Here is a 15,108-nt window from a genome sequence, read left to right as displayed (position 1 = left end):
TTACTGTGGGAGATTACTTCTGAGGGAGGTGGAATAACTAAGGGTAATCACACGAAGCTAAGGAAATTTCTGAGCAAGGAGAAGAAAAATCTGGTTCATAGCAGAAGAGTTAAGACAAAAATCATGAAAGTTCTATCACTTATTATACTTCAAGCATTGTTGTATGAACTTGGTTTCCCATTCACTCCATAATGCATAATCCAGACCCAAGTTCTGCCTGTTTTGGGTCCAAGGTATTTGCTGGGAACCAAAGAAGTAAGGAATATCAATTTATGCAAGAATGGGAAAAAGTAAAGAATATCTATTTGTTCCTTACACATTCTATTCCCACTACTGATGTAAAACACCAGTCATAAATCAACCGAATCCAGTCATTAAAGGATGAACCAGGTGTAATGGGTCCTGGCTCATCCATTTCTAATTTCAGTGATTTTCTGGTCCACAAAGCAATTGGGTATAGTAGAGAAAAACAGCCTGCATTCTATCGGAAATGCACAAAATAAAATTCTTATAGTGCTCAAGAATGTATCTCACTGCCTGCTTTAAGAATCATTGTTTATAAAGCCAGTGGAAAATGAAAACTGATACCAAGCTTAATAGTAAACGTCATGCATGCAGACATTTTTATGGGGTTTACCATATGCCAACCACAATGTTCTAAGCACTTGACAGGTACTTCCGACCACAACCCTGTGATGGAGTTAGTATAAATATGCCTATTTTAGAGAAATAAAGAAACTGAAGGAAAGTCCATTTCTTCCATTCATTCATTTAAGAAATATTTTTGAGCTCACATTGCATACCTGGACCAGGCAGTCTGCTCAGCTGCTTGTGAGAGCTGAATAGCAGGCAGGGTCAAGAGCCAGTGCCATAGTCTTCCCGGGCTGCCATAACAAAGTCCACAGCTGGGTGACTTAAACAGCAGAATTTTATTTTCTCACAGTTCTGGAGGCTGGCAGTCCTTGGAGATGTGGTTTCTCCCAAGAATGTCTTCTTGGTTTGCAGATGGTCATGTCCTCACATGGCCTTTGCCCTGTGAGGGCTCATTCATGATGTCTCTGTGTCCTAATAGCCTCTTCTTGTAAGGACTCCAGTCAGACTGGATGTGGGGACAAAGCCAGGAGTGCAGTTTCCAGGCTCTCGGCCTCACGTGGAAAGGTGCTGGCTCAGGTAGTAAATGGCCATCAACTGATTGGATGGCCATCAGCTGTGGGTAGTTGGCCGTGAGGTGTAACCAGTGAGCCATTGGCCATTAATATAACTGCTGTGGCTATGCTAGCAGAAAATGGTGGCTAGCAAGAAGATGGTGGCTGGCAAGGCAGAATGCAGCTAGCAAGTGAGGTTTGTTGGCAGAGAGAAGTGCATGGCGGGTTGCACATCATCTGGATCCTGCTTCCTGTGTCTCCGGCCCAGCCGCCAGCGAGGCTATAGTGGTATGACTCCCCTATCTCTGTCTCCGTGGGTGTTTCTTTTTGGCCTCATCATGTCCTGCATTCTTATGTGGGGAGCAGGAGCTGAGACCCCGCCTGACACCCTGCGTGACACTGGATTAGGGCCCACTCTAGGGACCTTACTTTAACTTGCTTACTTCTTTAAAGTCCCTATCTCCAAATATACTCACATTCTGAGGTGCTGGGGGTTAGGACTTCAACATATGAGTAGAGGGTGTGTGTGGACACAATTCATCCCATAATTGCTTAGAAGACAATTCGATTCCTTGACCAAGATCATGGGATCTTAACTTGATCCCCCTTAAGCTGGGGCTGGAAGGTTCCTTCTCCCAGAAAATATCAGGATTCACAAAAACTGTCTCAACCCTGAATGCCCTTGGAGTGCAGTGAAGGAACTGCACTGAAGCCCTCTCCCCACGTTGTTTGTTATCCACCCATCCAACGGCAATACAATGACAGCTTGTGTGGACCCAGGGAAGCAACCGTGTCCAAAGGCCCAGAGTGTTTGCTAAAAACATTGAAAAGGAAATATCTGTTTATACTGTGTTTTTCTTGCTTTTTTTCCTATGAATGGTTCAAAAGTAAATAAAGTACATTTCAGTAACCTTGCCACACAAAGCTGGATTCATGCCTTCAGTAATTCCTTCTGTGCCTGTCATACTCGCTCTGTGGTACTTCAGACACTGGTGATTTATTCTGCCATGAATTTGAATGGAGGTAATTCTGTGAAGCCAAGCTGTTCCTGCTCTCCAGATGGGATTTCACAGTCTATCTGCCAATTTATTAAGAGCACCTACTCCTTCCAGTTTTCTGGGTTTATTCTGATTATAATTTCTCTTAGTATTCTTTATCTTGAAATAAAGAACTTTTGGACCCAGGAGTGTATTATATACTCCCAAACATTCATTTACTTCAATCCCTCAAGATGGTTTGGAAGAACCATTTTAAAATGTTTAAAAAGAATGTGAATGTGACTGAACAATGACAATGCATTGCCTGCACAATGCTCTGAAAATGTGTTCCCAACTTTGAATTTCTAGATCCCTTTAGAAGGCAGGAAAATAAACAATTCAGATACAGTTGGTTACAAGAAGATAAAAGATCATTGTGTGCTTCTATACAACCATTTTTCTCTCTTCTTTTCAAAACCTTTGTAAATATTCAAGATTTGTTAATCCAGGTGTTGTACTACATGGCACGCACATGTCTTGAAAGGTTGCAGGTTCTTTAGTGCAGAGTCTAACTCCCTCCTGCTTTAAGTTAAAAAGGCTGCCTTTGGTGGAGAACAAAGAATGACTATCTGCTTATTCAGGAGAAGCCCCTCTTTGCAAAGAAGCATCTGGGAGGACGTGCATTCTGTGCTGAGTTCTCATGTGGATTCCTTCTATGACTTAGATCATTTTACATCCCGTTGCCTGGTGTCCCTTCTCATTAAGATGGCTGTATCTTGCCAGGTTTCTCGCTCACAGGAGTATTACAATGAGCAATTAAGGGTTAATTAATTAATTGGAGAACAACCACACAAGAGAGATAATAAGGATTTCTATTGCATTTCCTTGGTTTTAAGTGAGGCCATCCCTAAATCAATTTTAGTCAGGAACTTAGGGTCTCAACTTTTCATTACTAGTCACACGTGAGTTTTAAAATGAACATGACTCTCTTGAATATGATTTTTCCCAAATCAGATATTTTTCCCCCTGTAAGACTGATTTCTACTACCTGCCTCACTGGGTTAATCAATAAGTTATCTTGCATTAAGCTTAATAGCTCTATTTTGAGTCAATAAAAATGACAAGGACTTTTTCTTTGCTCTTTAATGTTTTGTTGTTGTTGTTGCTTATTTAAGATAAATGGCAGAAACCTCACAGTCCAATATGAGTTAGCTTATTTCCATCTTTTATCATCAGAGATAATCTTGGCCAAAACCCAACATAGAATAATGACAGACTTTGGATGGAAAGTCAATGACTTTAAAAAAAAAATTCTGATCATGTGATTATCCAAGTGCTGGTTTTCTAAGGTGAACCTGATGGAGCTCTTTTCCTCCCTGCCTTCCTTCTGGTTCTCACTCTGTTGATGAGAGGTGGGCTGCAACAGACGTATGAATATGTAGGTCAACAGGGCTGCATGAATGGACTTGTCTCCCTGAGGCTGGCAGGAATGGCCCCAGCTCTAAGCTCAACCTTAGAGAGCTGGGGTTTAAGTGACATTAATGTTCTAGATCAGTGATGCCCAGGTGGTGGTTTAATTTTCATTTCTCTACTGCCTTCTTTATTCCCAACACAGTGGGATCTCTGATTTGTGTTATGTTGAAGGTAGAAAACCTCTAACTTGTGCTAGAAATGCAGCCTCCACTGTCTCCCTAAAAATACGCTGTTATATTCCTCAGAGAAATACATCATTCTTTTACTCAGTGTGGAAAATCAACTCAGTTTTATTCTATTCATTCAACCGATGTTTATTGATGATCAACATGTGATACTCTACTAGCTACTAGGAACAAAAGAAGGTGTAAGACACAGTCTGCTTCAATGAGGTCAAAGTTAATCTATGGTGGGAGACCAGTATAGCAAGACAAGAAGGTAAAGCCCAAGTCCAGTGATTTGAGCTCTTCATAATAAATCTGGTCAAAGACTGAATGGACCTGTAGGAGCAAGTTAGAGAAAAAAATGAAAGGTTTTCTTTGGGATTAAGTATCCAAAGTCCAAATATGGGAATATTTAAGTCCTCATATTCTTGGAATACAAATTCTCATACTTATCCTGGATGCAGAAGCATTTGTGTTTTTTGTAAATTCTTCCAGATAAAGCTGTTTGCTTTTACTATCTTAAATCAAATTTCCTTTTACCACTAATGGAATGACAAAAAGGGACTCAGCGATAATCCAATCCAATCTCTTCATTTTAAATGATAAAAATTCTAATTCCAAACCTAAATGATTAGGCAAAATTCACATTGTTAAAAAAAAAAAGGTGGACTTTTTGGATGACGTCATAAAAATGGCAGCGTGAGGTGAGCCTCTTGAAACCTCCCTTGGAATTTAAAACACATTGAACAACTACAACTCCACAAAGGACTCCCTACGCAGCAGACAGGCAAGACTAAGAGGTGCACTACTGAAATCACCTAAAGGTGGGCAAATTGTACAAGTGGGGGAGGAGGGAAGGGAACAGTGCAGAGACGGGGCTGAATGGGAGCAGGATGCAGAACTAGCTCGGTGCTCTGACCTCACTGCATTCTGCAATTACCACAACTGTGGGAGACGGAAGAACTCAGACTGCTAGGGCTCCTCTTATGGCCCACAGGGCTGAGGGGACAGCACATAACACAGCTAAACCCAATGTTCGTGGCAGAGACCTCAGAGCAAAGACTGAGGGAAGAAGGATGTAAATGGTGGTTTAAGCCCTCACTGCTGAGCAGAGAATGGAAGCCTTAGGTGCTGAGCCTAGCTGCCCCCTCCCTATGCTCCCAGACTTTGCCCCACCCCCACCTGCCCAGTGCTAGAAGTGGAACAGCAGCAGTGTCAGATCAAAAGAACAGAATATTTGCAGTTCTGAGAACTGTGGTCCACAGACATGTACTCGCAGCCCAACTAGGTCTGGCAAAGGGGAGGGAGCTGTGGAAGCAGGACTGGCTGTGGTGGTGGTCACCGCCATTGCTCCAGGCCACCTCTCACAAGCCAGCCTATCCCTGTCCCCAACTATCTGGACAGATCCCTGCAGGAGTAAACAGCCGCTAAAACACACAGGATCTGAATCTGGTGCATGAAGACCTTTGGAACTTAAGAAGCTCTCCACATCTCCCCACGGAGGCAGCACCGTATGACCCAAGCGACCTGTACACAGAGGAGAAGCCTGCCTTCCAGGGAATTCCCCCATTGTGTGAGAAGCCGAAATAGTCCAGAGAAAATATAACACTACAGTGTGAGAGAGAATAAAAGGCTGCAGTTAGAGAGAAAATAAAACATTCTACCTACACGTACTGGAAAACAAAAGAAAGACTTCTTTCTATCAATCTGTTGCAGAACCCACTCCTGTAAATATCTAGGAAGAGAAATAATAAATCATTAATAGCCATGAATAACCAAGGCAACAAGAAAGCTCAGAAAGAAAGTGAAAAATCTCCAGAAAATGAACTTAAAGATATGGAAATATATGACTTAAATGACAGAGAATTCAAGATTGCAGTTCTTATAAAATTCAACAAGATGCAAGAAAACACAGAAAAGCAATTTAATGAACTCAAAGACAAAATCAAAGAACAAAATGAACATTTTACCAAAGAGATTGAAATTTTAGAAAAGAACCAGATAGAATTTCTGGAGATTAAGAACTCAATAGAAGAAATTAAGAACGAAAAAGCCAGCTTAGGTGGTAGAGTTGACCAGATGGAGGAAAGAATCAGCGACATCAAAGATAGCAATCTGAAAATGACACACATGGAAGACAAAGAGACTTAAAAGAAATGAAAAAACTCTACAAGAACTTTCCATCTGACTCCATCAGAAAGATCAATATAAGAATAATGGGCATACCAGAAGGAGAAGAAAAAGAGAAGGGAACAGAGAGTATATTCAAACAAATATTCGAACAAATAGTTTGAGACCTCCTCAAACTTGTGGAAAGAACTGGATCCTCAAATCCAAGAAACAAATAGAACACCTAATTACCTCAACCCCAGCAGGCCTCCTCCAAGGCACATTACATTGAAGCTGTCAAAAATTAAAGACAAAAAAAAAAAATCCTCAAGGCATCCAGGGAAAAGAAGACAGTAACCTACAAAGGAAAGCCTATTAGATTATCATGAGATTTTTCAATAGACTCTCTACAAGCCAGGAGGGAGTGGAACCAAATATTCAAACTATTGAAAGAGAGAAATCATGAGCCAAGAATAATACATCCAGCCAAAGATATCCTTTAGATGTGAAGGAGGAATAAAGACCTTTCCAGACATACAGAAGCTGAGGGAATTTTTATAACACACGACCTGCACTACAACAAATACTGAAGGAGTCTATTCAACCAGAATAAATAAGGATAATTTGTGGCAACCAAAACACAAAGGGGGGTGGGGGAGTAAAGGCCTGAAATGGCATGGGAATGGAGAAAATAAGCATAGTGAAGAAAATGGAATACTCTAAATATCAAACTTTTTTTACATAAACTTAATGGTAACCACTCAAAAAAAAAAAAAAAAAAAATCCAGAACTGAAATATATAACATAATAAAAGGAGAAACAGAGGGGAAAATCATAGAATACCACCACACAGAAATAATAGACAATAACAAAAAGGCAAAGAAACCATGAAGACACAGTTTTACCAGAAAACTAAAGATAGAATGATAGGAAATCCTCACATATCAATAATCACCCTAAATGTAAATGTACTGAACTCACCAATAAAAAGGCACATTTTATGTGAGTAGCAGATTGAATAAAAAAAGTAAACCCAACCATGTGCTGTCTCCAAGAGACACATCTCAGCTACAAAGACAAACATAGACTCAAAGTGAAAGGATGGAAATTGACACTTTAAGCAAATGGTATCCAGAGAAAATCAGGTGTATCCATACTGATGTCAGATGAAACAGACTTCAGGATAAAAAAGGTAACAAGAGACAAAGATGAACTTTTCATAATGATAAAGAGGACTATACAAGAAGACATAACAGTCATCAATATTTATGCCCCCAATCAGGGAGCACTGAAATATACCAAGCAACTACTAACAGAACTAAAGGGAGAAAATGACCAAAACACAATTATGCTAGGGGACTTAAATACATCATTGACAGCTATGGACAGATCATCCAAACAGAAAATAAATAAATAGCAGTCCTAAATGACACATTAGATGAAATGGACATAATTGACATTTATAGAGCACTTCATCCTAGAACATCAGACTACACATTTTTTTCTAGTGTATATGGAGCATTCTCATGGATAGACCATATATTGGGACATAAAACTAGCCTCAGCAAATTTAAGAAGATCGAAATAGTACCAAGCATATTCTCTGATCATATGGCTTTGAAATTGGATATCAACTGCAAAAAGAAAGCAGAAAAAATACAAATATGTGGAGATTAAACAACACACTTTTAAAGAACGACCAAGTCAAAGAAGAAATAAGAGGAGAGATCAAAAGATACATAAAAACAAATGAGAATGAAAATACACCCTACCAGAATTTTTTGGATGCAGCAAAAGCAGTTTTAAGAGGGAAATTTGTGTCATTACAGGCCTAGCTCAAGAAACAAGAAAAATTTCAGATAAATAACTTCATGTTACACTTTAAAGAACTAGAAAAAGAAGAACAAGTGAAACCCAAAGTCAGCAGATGAAAGGAAATAATAAAAATCAGAGCAGAACTAAATGAGATAGAGAACAAAAAGACAATAGAAAAATTTAAAGTGACAAAGTGCTGGTTCCTTGAAAAGATTAATAAAATTGATGAACCCTTGGCTAGACTCACTAAAATAAAAAGAAAAAATATACTAATAAACAAAATCAGAAATGAAAGAGGGGAAGTCATCACGGGTGCCACAGAAATACAAAGGATCATCCAAGAATACTATAAAGGACTATATGCCACCAAATTCAATAACCTAGAAGAAATGGACAAGTTCTTAGAAACATGTAGCCTTCCTAGGGTGGATCACAAAGTGTTGGAAAATCTAAATAGATGGATCACCAGTAAGGAAATTGAATCAGTCATCCAAAACTTTCCCAAAAGCAAAAGTCCAAGACCAGATGGCTTCACTAGTGAATTCTACGAAACCTTCAAAGAGGATCTAGTACCTGTCCTACTCAAACTCTTCCAAAAAATTGAAGAAGACACAATACTCCCTAACCCATTTTATGATGCCAACATTACCCTGATACCAAAACCTGGTAAGGATAACACACACATAAAAAAATTACAGACCAATATCTCTGATGAACACAGATGCGAAAATACTAAAGAGAATTCTACCAAATCGAATGTAACAATGCATTTAAAAGATTATTCATCATGAGCTAGTGGGGTTCATGCCAGGGACACAAAGATGGGTCAACACATGCAAATCCATCAATGTGATACACCACATAAACAAAATAAAGGACAAAAATCATATGATTATATCAATTGATGCACAAAAAGCATGTGACAAGACACAACATCCATTTATGATTAAAACACTTAATAAAATAGGTATAGAAGGAAAATACCTTAACATAATAAAGGCCATATATGACAAACCCTCAGCTAATATCATAATAAACGGTGAAAACCTGAAGCCCTTTGCTCTACGTTCAGGAACACGACAGAGTTGTCTCCTATCACCTCTGCTTTTCAACACAGTATTGGAAGTCCTTGCCAGAGCAATCGGGCAAGAGAAAGAAATAAAAGGCATCCAAATTGGGAATAAAGAAGTTAAATTGTCACTCTTTGCTGATGACATGATGTTATATGTAGAAAACCCTAAATATTCCACCAAAAAGCTATTAGAAATAAGGAACGAATACAGTAAAGTTACCCACTACAATATCAACGTACAAAAGTCCATTATCACACTCCCTGACTTTAGCTTGTACTACAGGGCAACAATAATCAAAACAGCATGGTATTGGCAGAAAAACGGACACATAGATCAATGGAATAGAATTGAGAACCCAGAAGTAAAACCACATAAACATGGACAGGTAATTTTTGACAAAGAAGCTAAAAACATACAATGGAGAAAAGACAGCCTCTTCAATAAATGGTGATGGGAGAATTGGAAAGCCACGTTGAAAAGAATGAAACTAGACTGCTATCTGTCACCATGTACCAAAATGAATTCAAAATGGATGTAAGACCTAAGCATAAGACCTGAAACAATAAACTGCATAGAAGAAAACATAGGTACTAAACTTATGGACCTTGGGTTCAAAGAGCATTTTATGAATTTGACTCCAAAGGCAAGGGAAGTAAAAGCTAAAATAAATGAATGGGACTATATGAAACTTAAAAGCTTCTGCATAGCAAAAGAAACCATCGACAAAATAAGGAGGCAACCAAATGAATGGGAGAAGATTTTTGCAAATAATGCCTCTGTTAAGGGGCTAATATATAAAATATACAAGGAAGTCATACAACTCAACAACAAAAAAAACAAACAACCCAACTGAAAAATGGGCAGAGGATCTGAAGAGACATTTCTCCACAGAGGACATACCAATGGCAAATAGACATATGAAAAAATGCTCAACATCACTAATCATCAGAGAAATGCAAATAAAAACCACAATGAGATATCACCTCACCCCAGTTAGAAGGCTATCATCAACAAGACAAAATAGGAACAAATGTTGGAGAGACTGTGGAGAAAAAGGAACCTTCATACACTGTTGGTGGGAATACAGACTGGTGCAGCCACTGTGGAAGGCAGTGTGGAGGTTCCTCAAAAAATTACAAATAGAATTACCATATGACCCAGTAATCCCTCTCCTGGGTATGTACCCAAAAGTTCTGAAAACTTTATCCATAAAGACATGTGTGCTTTAATGTTCATTGCAGCTTTATTTACGGTGGCCAAGACATGGAAACAACCAAAATGTCCTTCAACAGATAAAGAAGTTGTGGTATATATATACAATGGAATACTATTTGGTTGTGAGAAAAGATGAAACAGTACCATTTGTGACAACATGGTTGGATATTGAGATTATAATGCTAAGCGAAATAAGTCAGACAGAAAAAGTAGAGAACCATTTGATTTTACTGATATGTGGTATATAAAACTGAAAACAACAAAAGAACAAGACAAACAAATGAAGAAACAAAAACTCAGTCATAGACAATAGTTTAGGGGTTACCAGAGCTGTAAGGGAGGCAGGGGGCTCTAGAAGAGGGTAAACAGGGTCTAGTATATGGTGATGGAAAGGAACTGACTCTGGGTGGTGAACACACAGTGTGAGATACAGATGATGTATTACAGAATTGAACACCTGAAATCTATGTAACTTTACTAACAGTTGTCGCCCAGTAAACTTTAATTTAAAAAAAAAAAATGGTGGACTAGGTCTGGAACTTATTTTTCCTACCCAATCTCATGTTATTTCAGAATAAGAAATTGCAATGTAATTGCTATAACTTTTCCATATTTTTTCTTAATACTTTCAAGTTTGTAGAGAAATCTTTAATGTCTATAGATAAACTAGATTAATAGAATTAATCAAAATATGACTTGTTCCACATATAAGTGAGATCATATGGTATTTGTCTTTCTCTGTCTGACTTATTTCATTAACATAATGTTCTCTAGGTCAGTGGATGGGGGAGGGCGGTTGTCACTGTGTGAGGGACATAAATGATAAATGTCTAACTATTACATTGTTTTGTGCACCTGAAACTAATAAAAAAAGTGTTTTAAAAATAAATGAATGAATGAATGAATGAATGAATAAATAAATAAATAAATAAATAAATAAATAAATAAAATAACATGAATTAAAAAAAAAAAATGACTTCTTAAATTGCAAAATGGCCACAGATTCTTTCATTCCTTCACCCTTGGATATATTCTTTATATGTGACTGGCTTTGACCAATAGGACATTAACAAGAGTGAGGCTACCTGAGGCTTCAAGGGGTCTCATGCTTTGGGGTTTGCCTGCTGTTGGAACCCAGCCTCCAAGTGAATGATCAGAAGATATCCTTGGTGATGATGAGAGACATGTGGCCAGTCAGACCAGTTGCTCATGTCACCTAAGCCAATAGTCTAGGCATCCCTCAGCAAAATCACTAATTGATAACAGATGTGTGAATGAGTCCAGCTGAGCTCAGCCAAGGCCAGACCAGACAGAGGGACACCAGTTAAGTCTTGAATTAAATAAATGACTGTTGTTTTTACTCCCTAATCATTGGAGTGGTTCATTGCAAAACAAAAATGCACGAATACAATAAGTATAAGGATGAATGATAAGCATAGAAGTGAGTTCAAGAGGGGAGAGTACACTGTTACTAGTCAGAGTAAATTGTTAGAGCTTTCTTTTGAAATCCAATTTATATACAAGACAGCAGAACCATAATGTTGAATTTGCTACTTTATGAAGGAAAAAGCAAAAGTTATATTTTATCTTTTCTCCCCAGGAGACTCTTCTTCATGGGATATATACAATTACTCATCACAGTTATTTTCTTTTCTTTTTTTTTTTTTATGTTTTTCAAGTTTTATTGAGATAAAATTGACATATAACATTGTATTAGTTTAAAGTGTACGACATAATGATTTTACATATGTGTATATTGTGAAGTGACTATGACAATAAGTTTAGTTGACACACATCACCTCATTTTTTTTAAATTGAGGTATAATTGACACATAACATTACATTAGTTTCCGATATACAACATAATGATCAGTATTTGTATATATATTGCAAAATGATCACCATAATAAATCTAGTTAACCTCTGTCACCGTGCATACGTGTTTCATTTTTAATATTTAACTTTTCTATTCCTCAGACACTAAAACATCTTAATTAAATATTCTTTTTTTAATTAAATTTATTGGGGTGACAATTGTTAGTAAAATTACGTAGATTTCAGGCGTACAATTCTGTATTACATCATCTATAAATCCCATTGTGTGTTCATCACCCAGAGTCAGTTCTCCTTCCATCACCATATATTTGATCCCCCTTACCTTCATCTCCCACCCCCCAACCCCCACCCCCCTTACCCTCTGGTAACCACTAAACTATTGTCTGTGTCTATGAGTTTCTGTTTCTCATTTGTTTGTCTTGTTCTTTTGTTGTTTTTGGTTATATACCACATATCAGTGAAATCACATGGTTCTCTGCTTTTTCTGTCTGACTCATTTCGCTGAGCATTATAATCTCAAGATCCATCCATGTTGTCACAAATGTTCCTATATCATCTTTTCTTACCGCCGAATAGTATTCCATTGTGTATATATACCACAACTTCTTTATCCATTCATCTATCGAAGAACATTTTGGTTGTTTCCATGTCTTGGCCACCGTAAACAAAGCTGCAATGAACATTGGAGCACACATGTCTTTATCGCTAAATGTTTTCAGATTTTTTGGGTAGATACCCAGGAGAGGGATTGCTGGGTCATATGGCAATTCTATTCGTAATTTTTTGAGGAACCTCCACACTGCCTTCCATAACGGCTGCACCAGTACAGTTATTTTCTAATTGAATTTAAAATTTTGTCTGATAACTGGTCACTAATTAACATGAAATTGCAAATTAAACTTTTCTATTAAAAACACACATATGCATGTATGGACGTGCACGTGTGTGCACATACACACACACACACACACACACACACAATGCTGGCAGATGCAGAATTTTCCCTTCTCTTACAGGGTCATTCATCTGGGAGACTGAATATTATGATCTCTTTGAGCCAAAGGTCTGTTTACTGTGGATTTCCGCCAAGATAACCCTTGGCATTCTTCAAAGATTTCTCTTTTAACAAGAGCATCTCTATAATGCATTATGCTTTCAAGAAGTTGAAATATAACCCTGATAGAATATAAAGATAACTCCTTGTAATAAATAAATGCAACACTATTTCCTGTGCTCTTTGAGAACAAACTTTAAAAGAAAACAGTTTTTAAAGTCTATTCAGAAAGAGATAGGCTCCTGCCAATATCCTGTAACTAACCTTTTCTTCCCATTGCATAAGTTTAGAAATAATAGGAGAAATATATAGTTGAAAATAAATACATAATCAGGTTGGAAATCAAGAAGAGGTGTTTTTGGTAGGCCAGGAGAAAAATGAAATTGTACCATAAAAAGTGAAAAATCTATATAGGAGAGGATTTCTATAAAATGTGTTTGGCTTCATGGTGCTTCCAGCGCAGAGCTAGAAAAATTTGAAGAAAGAAAGGACCTGGGTGAAGTGGCTTCTGGACAATTGGTTGGCATATGGCCAACAGACAAGCCAAACAGTTGACCCTCCTTCCCCTTCCACATCTCTGCAGGGCTAGAGAGTGCTTAACAGAACAATCTTAGACAAAACAGAAGAACTGAATCTGGCATCTGGGTGGGAAAGGCAGGACAATACTCAGGAAGATGGTGACCAAAAGGAGTACTGGAAATTACTCATGTCCAGAAGATGGCATGCCCTGCTTAACAACACATCCTATGTCTACCTTCTACTCCTAAACCTGACAGTGACTACAGTCTACCTCAGCTAGAAGCAGTCTAACTCTTTCTGCAAAATCATTACTGGGGGTCCATGGCAAGCAGACACTATTCAGAGAGTCAGGTCAATACGAAATCAGGGCAAACATTTGAGTGGGCCAACAACATGGGTACCAAACTCAGCAATTAAGGAACAGAGTGTATATGGCAAACAAAAGAGTTTAGAATGATTATAATCTCTAGTCTCGGACAAATCTAAGAGGACACTGTAGCCACAAAAAATAATCAATTAGAGATCTAGGAAACTGTTTAAAATGTATTGTTGAAATTAAAAACTAAGTAATAGGATGAGTAGCAAAATAGACATTGATGTACCATAAATGAGCTGACTGGAAGACTAAGGTGAAGAGTTCTGCCAGGTACAGGGCAAGACAAAAAACTGTAAGACTTTCAGGAGAGAATAGAGTGAACGGAGAGAGTGAGAACACTCAAAACAATTGTGCAAAAAGAAATCACAGAACTAAAGAAAAACAGCACTCAAATTGAAGAGGTCCAACACTGTGCTGTAGACAAGAGATGTATCTCAGTATAACCATGTCAAAAGGTTAAAAGTAAGTGGAAATAAAAGCTATACTAGATAAATGCTACGAAAAGAAAGCTCATGAGCAATATTTCTAGGCAAATTTGAATCAGAAAGCATTAAAGGAATAAGACGTATTTCATATTGATAAAAGGAACAACTGGGCCGGCCCGGTGGCTCAGGCGGTTAGAGCTCCGTGCTCCTAACTCCGAAGGCTGCCAGTTTGATTTCCACATGGGCCAGTGGGTTCTCAACAACAAGGTTGCCAGTTCAATTCCTCGACTCCCACAAGGGATGGTGGGCAGCGCCCCCTGCAACTAAAATTGGACACGGCACCTTGAGCTGAGCTGCCGCTGAACTCCCGGATGGCTCAGTTGGTTGGAGCGGGCCCTCTCAACCACAAGGTTGCCGGTTCGACTCCCGCAAGGAATGGTGGGCTGTGCCCCCTGCAACTAGCAACGGCAACTGGACCTGGAGCTGAGCTGTGCCCTCCACAACTAAGATTGAAAGGACAACAACTTGACTTGGAAAAAAGTCCTGGAAGTACACACTGTTCCCCAATAAAGTCCTGTTCCTCTTCCCCAATAAAAAAAAAAAAAAGGAACAACTAACCAGCAAAACAGTCACACACTGTTATTTTGTGACATTTCCTTATTGTCACAATGATGACAATGATGACAATAAGGAAACATCACATTGATATTCTGAAAATACAACTGACTTAAGGAAATATGCAGTTGGCATTACCAAAGTCTTGTACCCTTACTTACCAGGCTTCTATTCATATTGATCACAATATTTAGCAGCTTTAGAATATTTAAACAAAAATGAATAGAAGAAGAAAGACTTTAACAAATGCATCCCAGCTGAGAATAGTGATTCTATCTGGGGAGAAGAGTGGGATTTGCTTGTACAGTAAAG

This window comes from Rhinolophus sinicus, linkage group LG13 (genome assembly GCF_036562045.2).
Source record: "Rhinolophus sinicus isolate RSC01 linkage group LG13, ASM3656204v1, whole genome shotgun sequence".
Taxonomy (NCBI): Eukaryota; Metazoa; Chordata; class Mammalia; order Chiroptera; family Rhinolophidae; genus Rhinolophus; species Rhinolophus sinicus.
This window is presented reverse-complemented; position numbering follows the sequence as displayed.